Here is a 10,057-nt window from a genome sequence, read left to right on the forward strand (position 1 = left end):
TTGAGTATATTCCATGTTCCAGGAGCTCAATATTGGGAATGCTGCTGTGAGATCACAGTCAAGGTTTCTATCCTCATGAGCTTACATTTTAGAAAAGTGTAAAGAAAAATAAAGTAGTAATTACAATATGGTCTGTATCTCCTATTAAAAGGGAAGTGCAAGATTTTCTGAAGTTCAAAGGCTGAACACTTGGCCAATGGAGCAAGAGAAGGGCTAGGGAAGGCATCACAGACATTGGCCAGCTGAGAGCTGAGAAGCAAGCAGAGCTGAGTGAGAGTCAGGAGGTGGGAGGTGCAGCAGAGAAGATGAAGACTGCCCAGGAGGTGATAAATTGCATGAAAAAATTTAAAAACTTAAACTTTCTAACTGTTGCCTACAGAATTTTAAAAGCATTTATCATTCTGTAGGAGATCTCATTTTTTAAAACAGTATTAATGAAAACTTTGACAAACCACTAATAAGAACAGTGACTTATTTCAGCAATGAGATTAGAATATTTTAAGTATTAGGAGCATGAAGTATAAAGGTCATGTTCAAGTTTAAAAAACCTTGGGTGGTTAGAGCATGATATTTAAACATGTGGGACAGTGTTTAAAGTCATTAGTTTTAATCATAATTATAATCAATAACAATTAGTGGACATAATCACCAGTAATGCACTATTCTGTTTTTATATTTCTATGATCATATTTAATATTCAGTACTAATTAGGCAGTAGTTTTATTATTATTATTATTTATTCTCTTGGTGAAACTGAAATTTGGAGGGATGAACTGTAATCCTGAGGTCACACAGCTTTACTCCTTCCACAGTCAAGGAAATGGAGACCCAGGCACGTTACAACTTTTCCATGTTCACACTACTACTATGTGGCAGGGCCAGATTATTAGCAGTCAATCTTTATATTGCATTTCTCCCTACAGCAGTCCCAAAAGAAATGTTAATCCCTTGGCATAATTTTATCAGGTACAATGAACAACCTTGGATGAAAGCATTTAGTTTCATAAAGCACAGAATATAGACTACTGTGCTGCGATCTTGTTTCAAATGAAAATATCATAGAAGAATTGCTACAAGAAGAAGAGTGGCTCACACCTGAACACAACCTTCCCCCTATAACTTGAACGTTGAGAGATAGATAATACAACATGGTCCGCCTGACTGTTGGTGTCGAGGGTCTCCACCTATGTTGTCTACAATTCCATTAGTCCTTCAGTTCAGGTGAGGAGGATAAGTTTCTGGTGTCAAAAAACCTAAAATCTGCTAAACTGCCTATCAACATAATGGAAATGGTTCCAGTAAAAGTAGGGGTCTTCTTGATTTGACTTTAGTAATCAGATTAGTTGTTTGAAATACTATAAAGCCTAAAATTTTTTTCTAATTCAATAGTCTCTGTATTGGTAATTTTATGTATCAACTTGACTGGGCTACAGGTGCCCAGATACTTTGTCTAACATTATTTTGCATGTTTCTCTGAGGCTGTTTTTTGAATGGTATTAACATTAAAATCAGGCCCTGGCTGCTTAGCTCAGTTGGTTAAGAGCGTTGTACCCAAATGACAAGGTTGCAGGTTTGATCCCTGGTCAGCGCACACACAGGAAGTACTCAATGAATGCACAACTCAGTGGAACAAAAAATAAATGCTTCCATTTCCCCTTCCTCTTTCTCCTTTCCTCTCTCTATCTCTAAAAAAAGACCCCCCAAAACATTTAAGCCCTGGCCAAATAGCTCAGTTGATTGGAGCATCATCCTGGAGTACAGAGGTTTTGTTTAATTACCTGGTCAGGGCACATACAGGAGCAGCTTAGTGTTCCTGTCTTTCTCTCCCTGACTCTCTCTCTCAAAAAAAAAAAAAAAATTAAATCAATAGACTGAGTAAAGCAAATTGAACACCGTAATGAAAGAGGGTCCTATCCAATCAATCGAAGGCCTGAATGGAAAAAAATACTAACCATCCCTCTAGTAAGAGAGAATTCTTCTGCCTAACAGCCTGTTACTGGTAGGTCCATCAGCTTTTCTCGGATCTGCAGGAACTTTGTGTTTTTGGATTCAAACTGGGATACTGGTTCTGCTAATTTTTTCATCCTCTTCCATAATTGTACAAGCAAATAAATATCTTATAATAAAATTCTCTCTCTATGTATTTATAAATACTTTAATAGAACACAATAACCAATACTATTTAAGAAATAATAGATAATAATACATCCCCAGAAAAAGATTGAGTAGATGAATGAATGAGGTAAGAAAAAGCTAAATCATATGTAAATGAGACTTAGTCTAAGTAAAGGGTCCCTAGGAAGGATTGACAGCAGCAAGTGCACAGCAGAAAGAATCAATTTTAATACTTTATGTGAGTATTTTTTATGGAGTTTGTCTATGTAAGGTTAAAATAGCAAACCTTTTGTTTTACTCATAGTAAGACAGAAAGCAACAGAATAGAAAATGCAACCTATGTATAAGGATTTTTCTCTTGACCTCGTAGCTGTCTTAAGTATTCTTATTAAGTCTAGAATCATCAGCATTATTCAAGATCAATTTCCAGCATTAACTTGGGTTTGTCTGCTCCAGCAAATATATCAAAAACTGATGCAATTGTCTTGCAAACACCCTTTTCCAAAGAATCTACTCCTGTGGAATTCTAAGAAGCATTAATCCAATATCTAAGACAGATTTTCTTGTTCACTTAGAAAATGACAATGTCTGGTATCAAAAATAAGCTATTTATAGGGAAACTAGGCTCAGATGCAGCTAAATCAACAGTAAAACAAGGTACTTCTTTGTGCTGCATTTTAATTCACTTTCAGGTAATCACTAGGTAGGCTATACTGTCATATAAAAATTTTCAATTCCAAATAAGATTAAAATGTTTTAATTTAAAATCATTTATCATAATGTGAAATGAATATTAACTTTTAATGTCTTTGGTATGATGCATTAATTTACATAATTAGGAAATAGTACTCTTCACAGGAGTTCTGTTCTTAAAAATATTTGTGTTTTCCATATTCCATTAAATTTGGGAGAGCTTTTTCTTATTCAAACATATGCAGAGTATGGTATTGCTGCTGAATCAGGTTACATAAATCATTGTCTTTGCTCGATTTTCTTTCATAATAATACACAGGAGAAATATGGATTAAATGCAGTCATTATAAATATCTTTCATTTTTCTCAGATTTTTACTATTATATTTTCCAAATATCTAGTCTATTTTTTTTACCTTTTTTTTAACTAGGGTGACATCAATAGTCTATTTTTTCTACCATTGAGGCAAATGATTTTTCTTCATTGTTCCATTTGAATCATTTTTATTTTCCTGATGTTATTGTTCAAGGACTTGAGTAAAATTATATTTATTTACTCTGAAACAATGATTGAAATATCCTGAACTCTCCCCTGTTTGTATCCACATCATTTACTTTGCAGCCTTTCTCATCACAGGTACAGTTTATTTCTCTGCTCTTGGGTCTAGATTGGAATTTTTATTTGCTTAGGACAGTAGCATATTTTTATGCCTGTTGTAAGCCAAAGGCTCATGAAGGCTGATACACTTTAATTCATTTTTAGCTTTCATTTCAGCAAGCTCAGGCTTACCTGCTCTAGGATGGCAAACAAAGTGGAGCAGAGATGAGCCATTCTACCTCAAACCACCACAGATCAGCCAGTCCCCAGCCAACTTGAAAGTTGACTACAGTCACTTGAGTGAACCCAGGAGAGCTAAAAGAACCACAAAGCTGGGCACAGCTTAAATTGCTGGCACAAGAATGTAAGCAAAATAAATGGCTTTTCTTTTAAGCCACCAATTATTGTGGTGGCTTGGTATACAATAAAAGCTGAATATATTTATACTATATTGTCACCATTTTATCTGATAGAATCCAGATTTTCCCTCACAATTATACTGATACTCATTAAAATCCATATTTGGGTTAGTTGACTATTAGAGATTAGGAAACCAACAAATACATTAATATTTTGGGACAAATGTAGCAACTCTATACATAAATAATTAGGTGGTATAAATATCCATGCTGTTGGCTTGTTTTTCATGGAAACACATATATCAAATAGCTTAAAAGGATGCTATGGTTTCAACAATAATAATAATATTTAATTTAGCCCCTGAAAGAGACTACACTAAATATTTTAAAGCCCTGTCTCAATTATATCTTATAGAAACACATGAAATAAAAGTCATATCCCCTTTTTATAGATAAGAGAATTGGGTCCTAAAGAATTTAAGTAATTTTCCCAAAGTTTACCCAAGAAGTAGAAATGAGATTAAATAAATAACCTGTGACTCCACAACATGAGTGCTTAACCATAAAGTAATCTGCCTACAGTGTTCTGGAAATGTAAAGAAAGTGTTGCCTTTTATATAATTACAAAGTGTTCTCATCTATCTAAATTCAACTGGAAAAACTATTTATATTCATAAAAAGGAAGATAAAGTTAATTTTTCTAAATTTCAACCTGAAAGAATTTACCAGTTGTTAAACAGCATACTAAATGAACAACTCACCAATTTAACCTTTTGTTCTTATATTACCATAATATAAATAAATTCAAGCAATGATGAAATGTTGGAGGACATCCCAATAAATATTACTCATTATGTAAGTAATTTGTCCTTACAAAACTAATGAACTTACTGTGGTATTCTGTGAGAGTGCAAGGTGAAAATCATGTTATATAAGAGTAAAAAGTAGAAGAAAAACTAAATACATGTTACTTTTACAAATTCATAAACTATCACTTACATTCTTGCACAGTCTTCTATCTAAAGAGTCAACAACTAAAATGCTCTGAAAACTAGAAAAATTTGGTAAGTTTTATGTATACTCATTGGGCAAGAAAATCTGAACTAAACTGATATAAAGCCACTTATCTACTCCATTTATACCACTTAGTATAATTATTCATACATTTTTTGAAGAAATATTTTTGAGTATATGGTTCTGCTTCAAGTCCTGTTGGAAGTCTTAGGTAATATAGAATACATTTATTGTATAAATTCTCTAAAGTTGAAAAATGTCCTAACTCTAAAACAATCTTAATATGAAAACTTTAGATAAGTGATTGTAAACCTAACATATGATTTGAGTCTGAAATTCAGCCAATACATCTTTGTTCTTCATGCTTATCCAGTCATTCCTATTTCAGTGTGAATGAGTTATCAAATACTTTCTTGAGAACATATTTTGATAAATAGAGGAAAAAGGAAAATAGAAATCTAAATTCCTTTTCTTTACTTTCAACATAGTAAGTTTATAAAATACAAATATGTCAAAACAGATAAAATATAAAATGGCTTTAGAATAGAATATTAATGTTGCAAATCTTATAAAGAAAACATATTCAGGTAACAGAAGTTGGGAGGTGGTAAGTGCATATGGAGAGAAGGGCAGGGACATCTGTCATCTTTTTTCATGGTGGAGACTCAGGAGATGTTGTCTGAGGTTGATGGAGATAACATTAAAAATGTGCATTATTCATATTTTAAATGCAAACAGTAGGAGGAGTAAATAATAAAAAATCTACTAACTGGGAGTTAGGGATAAGGGAAAGTGAAGAGTGATGCAACTGAACTAAAACTTTATATTTCAGTGGGGGAAATAAACAGATATGAACAAAGTTGATGAAGAACAATATATAATTTAGAGTTAAAAAGCTAGCTATGAGAAGAAAGAGAAGAAGAAACAGTTTCAAATGGCTGTTTATGGGGAATAAGATAAATAAAAAAAGAGGTAGGTGGAGAGACTGATTTTAATAACTTTGATAACTATTTAAAAATAAAAAAATAATAAAGCCAAAATTTGATAATGCTAGTTGATTAAAATAAAACAATCACTGACTATAAAATGAGTTGTGGTTGCTTTAAATAAGATGGTCTAAAAGTGACCTGACTTATGAGGGGGACAGCCAAGAGAAAATCGGGAGTCATGTGCCCCAGGCAGAGAGAGCCCACTAGCCATAAGTGCTCAGAGGAAGCCAGCATAGTGGGTTATGCAAGGGCGAATGGTATAACCCCTTAGAGGTCATGGCATGAAGTTTGATCTTTTTTAATTAACATGGGAAAGCATGGAAGGGTTTTAAGTAATGGAGACATATGTTCTTCTTCTGATTTAAAGAGACAATTCCGACTGCTCTGTGGAGGTGAACTGCAGAGGGAAGAATGGGGCAGGGAAGCTGGTTGGGGTGCTCCTGCCATGGATAAGGAAGAGAAAATAATGATTTATTAACAACATTTAAGGTTCGAGATATATTTTTGGAAGAAAACTGAACCACGTTTTATTCATGGATTAGGTGTGGAGAGCAAGGAAAAGGGGTAAAACACTGGAAATTCAAAACGGTGAATGAGGATGATGTTAACTTATCTGGAGAAGACGGGGTGGGGAGGAGTCAGAAACACTTTTGGAGCAGGACCCCAGTCTCTTTGTGCATGTTAGGTTTGACATGTCCATCAGAAACTCAGATAGAGAAATTAACAGGAAACTTGGTATATGAATCCGGATTTAGGGGAAGGGTCAAAGTGTAGATATATGGTAATTAGCAGCATAGCAGTGATAAGTAAAGCAGGAGTGTATATAACTTGCTTATTATATACCTAACACTCACCTAAATGCCCTTTGCATGCTGTGTTGGGGGGACCCCAAGCCACCCCCAGTTCTAATGATGTGTTAGTGGACCCTATTACAGCCAAAGAGGCAGCAAAATCAGCAAAGGGGAAAGGCACATGTGGTGATGTCTGGCACAGAATCTCCTTCCAGTGGAATCACATAGAGCAGACAAGTTTAGTTCCCCCAGCCATGAGTTGTGGTAACACACATGAAATTTTGTCCACTGGGGAAGCTCATTAGCAATTCAAGACCCAGGGTTTTTGGAAGCTGATTACCTAAGCAGCCTCTGCCTGACATGTACCAAGAATTCTCACTCCCAAAAAGAAAGCAGATGTTCAGCATGAACCAGACTATCTTCAGAAACATTTTAGGTACAGTGAGCCACTCTTACATGTTTGGTGAATAGAAACTCTCCCAAAATCCAGGTTTCCAGATTCCAGCCCAGGCCCAGCTTGTCAGCCAGCCTTTCTAAAGCTTGGCAGTCAGGCCTTCTCTGTTGACTCTTTTCTGCACATATGCCTTCAACTAATTAAGCTTACAAGAAGCCTCTGAGAGTGCCTGACCAGGCGGTGGCACAGTGGATAGAGCGTCGGACTGGGATGTGAGAGGACCCAGGTTTGAGACCCCGGGGTTGCCAGCTTGAGCGCGGGCTCATCTGGTTTGAGCAAAAGCTCACTAGCATGGACCCAAGGCCACTGGCTCGAGCGGGGGGCGGGGGATACTCAGTCTGCTGAAGGCCCGCGATTATGGCACATGTGAGAAAGCAATCAATGAACAATTACGGTGTCTCAACGAAAAACTGATGATTGATGCTTCTCATCTCTCTCTGTTCCTGTCTGTCTGTCCCTATCTATCCCTCTCTCTGATTCTCTCTCTATCCCTGTAAAAAAAAAAACATTAAAAAAAAAGAAGCCTCTGAGAGAGGTCCTAATACCATCTTTATTTTAAGATGAGAAAACAAAGAGAAAGCTCAATAAAGTCATAAGAGAAGAGGCTGGGAATTGACACTTAGCACTTTGACTTTTGGTAGAAGTTATTGGATACTTTGCAAAGCAGCCTCTCTCAATAGAGACAGAAAACAGCAGGGCAGAAGGGTCAAAGGACTGCACTGGGCACCCCAACATATAGTTTGACAGACAACTGGGGAAGACCATTGAGTGAAAGGGGCAGAAAAGCAGGAGATCATACAGTCTGCCCCAGGACCAAAAGAAGAGTTTGGAAAATGGTTTAATAACAATGACCATGTTGGAGAGGGTCCAGTGATTGATGACAAGGTTCCGTACATAGCCTAACTTTAATTTGGTAGCTTTGTCTCCTGCCTTATCTTACATATTCTACCTCTGATCGTATAGGCCACATGCATTTCCCAAGACATTCTCAATGTTATTAAAGTGGCCATTTCTTTACACACATTTCTCTGTTGTGTAAATGCCATTTCCTTATTTTTCAAATAGCAATTTCAAAAGCTTTACATAATTTTACCTTCTATGTAATATATTGTTGCATCTCCCAAACAGGGCTATCTACTTTTTTCCTTGGAGCTTTTCACTTCTTATTTCTATTTCAGTCTTCTTATTGGTTTCTTTTTATTTGCTTACATTTTTGTCATCCCCCTGTGGTCTGCCAGATGCTGAAGGGCAGGACTTACATCTTATTCATATCTAGTCTCTCAGCATCTGGTGCAGCATCTAGAACCAAACAAATGTTCAAGAAATTTAAATGAGAGAAGAAGGAGGGAGGGAGGAAGGAGGCAGAAAGGAGTGCTATTGAGATGCAAAAAAGTGAAATGAAAAAGTTTTTTCAGGGGAATGTAAATAAACATTTTCTGTAATTCAAGCCACCCAATGCTTTCTCAGATTAAAAATATTTAAATTATAGTAATGTGAGGATTCAATTTACATTTGATTAACTAGTGCTATGTAAACAAGTCTATAAATCTTATTTTCCAAGTATGCAGATGTACCTGAGAGCCATAGATTAAGAGTTCCTAGGCATTTTTTCCTTCTACTGAAAGCTTACTTGGACTAGGAAAAATGGAAAATCTCATGAGAAGAAAGCAAGAGGAACATTTTAAGGGGACAGAATTTTATTCCATAGTGTAAATAAATATATCAGATCTTTTCCTGGTACACTTTGTCTTCCCTCCCTCCCTCCCTCCCTCCCTCCTTCCTTCCTTCCTTCCTTCCTTCCTTCCTTCCTTCCTTCCTTCTTTCCTTCTTTCCTTCCTTCAAGGGGGAAAAATTATGTGCATACTGATAACCTAAGAAAGATAACCAAAAAAGGGAAGAAAATTATCCAGAATTAATACACTAAGAGATTAGGGAAATCAAAAATATACTTCACGGCCCTGGCTGGTTGGCTCAGTGGTAGAGCGTCTGCCTGGTGTGCAGAAGTCCCGGGTTCAATTCCCGGCCAGGGCACACCGGAGAAGCGTCCATTTGCTTCTCCACCCCTCCCCCTCTCCTTCTTCTCTGTCTCTCTCTTCCCCTCCCGCAGCAAGGCACCACTGGAGCAAGGCTGGCCCGGGCGCTGGGGATGGCTCCTTGGCCTCTGCCCCAGGCGCTGGAGTGGCTCTGGTCGTGGCAGAGCGACGCCCTGGAGGGGCAGAGCATCGCCCCCTGGTGGGCGTGCCAGGTGGATCTCGGTCGGGCGCATGCGGGAGTCTGACTCTCTCTCCTCGTTTCCAGCTTCGGAAAAATACAGAAAAAAAATGTACTTCACATAATATCTCATCTTCGGAAATACAACCAGAAATACCTCTCTGTGAAGAATGCAAAGGTGATGGACATGGACCCTCTTACCAAAAAGATTTAGAGACCTGTACAGGAAAGGCCAGTGATATGAGTCAGGGAATGTTGGATATAGGCTCCCTATAGGCATGGCAGAGCTACTAGGGTTGGGAGGCAAGCCAGGGAAGAGAGACCCCTCTATCTTATCCCTGTGGTGAGGTATATGCTAAAGAGTATTCCTTAAATTGGGTGAATTAGACAATGATGTGAAAAGTTGGCAGGGCCACCGGACCACAGTTCCACAGTTCACCCATGCTCACAGATGTTTCCTGCCTTCCCCACCAAGTGCAGCCTCCTCTGAGGCCTCTGGGTTTTCTGGTAAAGAAATCTGCGGCAGCCAGATCCTGTTTCAAGGTCTGTTCCAGGGTAACCATCATTAAAAGAAAGTCATGAAGAATTTATGAGAGGAAGCACTGAACACATTGAACTGATTCTCCATGTCTTTATTTCTCTCTCTTTGTTTTAGCCACTCCATTTTCATTAAGGATAAATTTATTTTCACCCCACTGACTTTTCACTAAAGAAAAAAGTAAGAAAAAGAGAGCAAGACAGAAATTTTGCATCTTATACAGTTTTTTTTTCTAATTAATAAAATGTAGAGATGTAATAAAATGCATTCAAAGAAATCAATAGCATTTAAGAGCA

General features: G+C 37.2%; 1 non-coding gene across 1 annotated transcript; it reads left to right on the forward strand.

Annotated features, from left to right (window-relative positions):
* Positions 1-8,967: 8,967 nt before the first annotated feature.
* On the forward strand, positions 8,968-9,043 carry TRNAT-GGU (transfer RNA threonine (anticodon GGU)). Its single transcript has one exon. It is a non-coding gene; the product is annotated as a tRNA-Thr (tRNA).
* Positions 9,044-10,057: the final 1,014 nt, after the last annotated feature.

Source organism: Saccopteryx bilineata, chromosome 8, assembly GCF_036850765.1.
Source record: "Saccopteryx bilineata isolate mSacBil1 chromosome 8, mSacBil1_pri_phased_curated, whole genome shotgun sequence".
NCBI lineage: Eukaryota > Metazoa > Chordata > Mammalia > Chiroptera > Emballonuridae > Saccopteryx > Saccopteryx bilineata.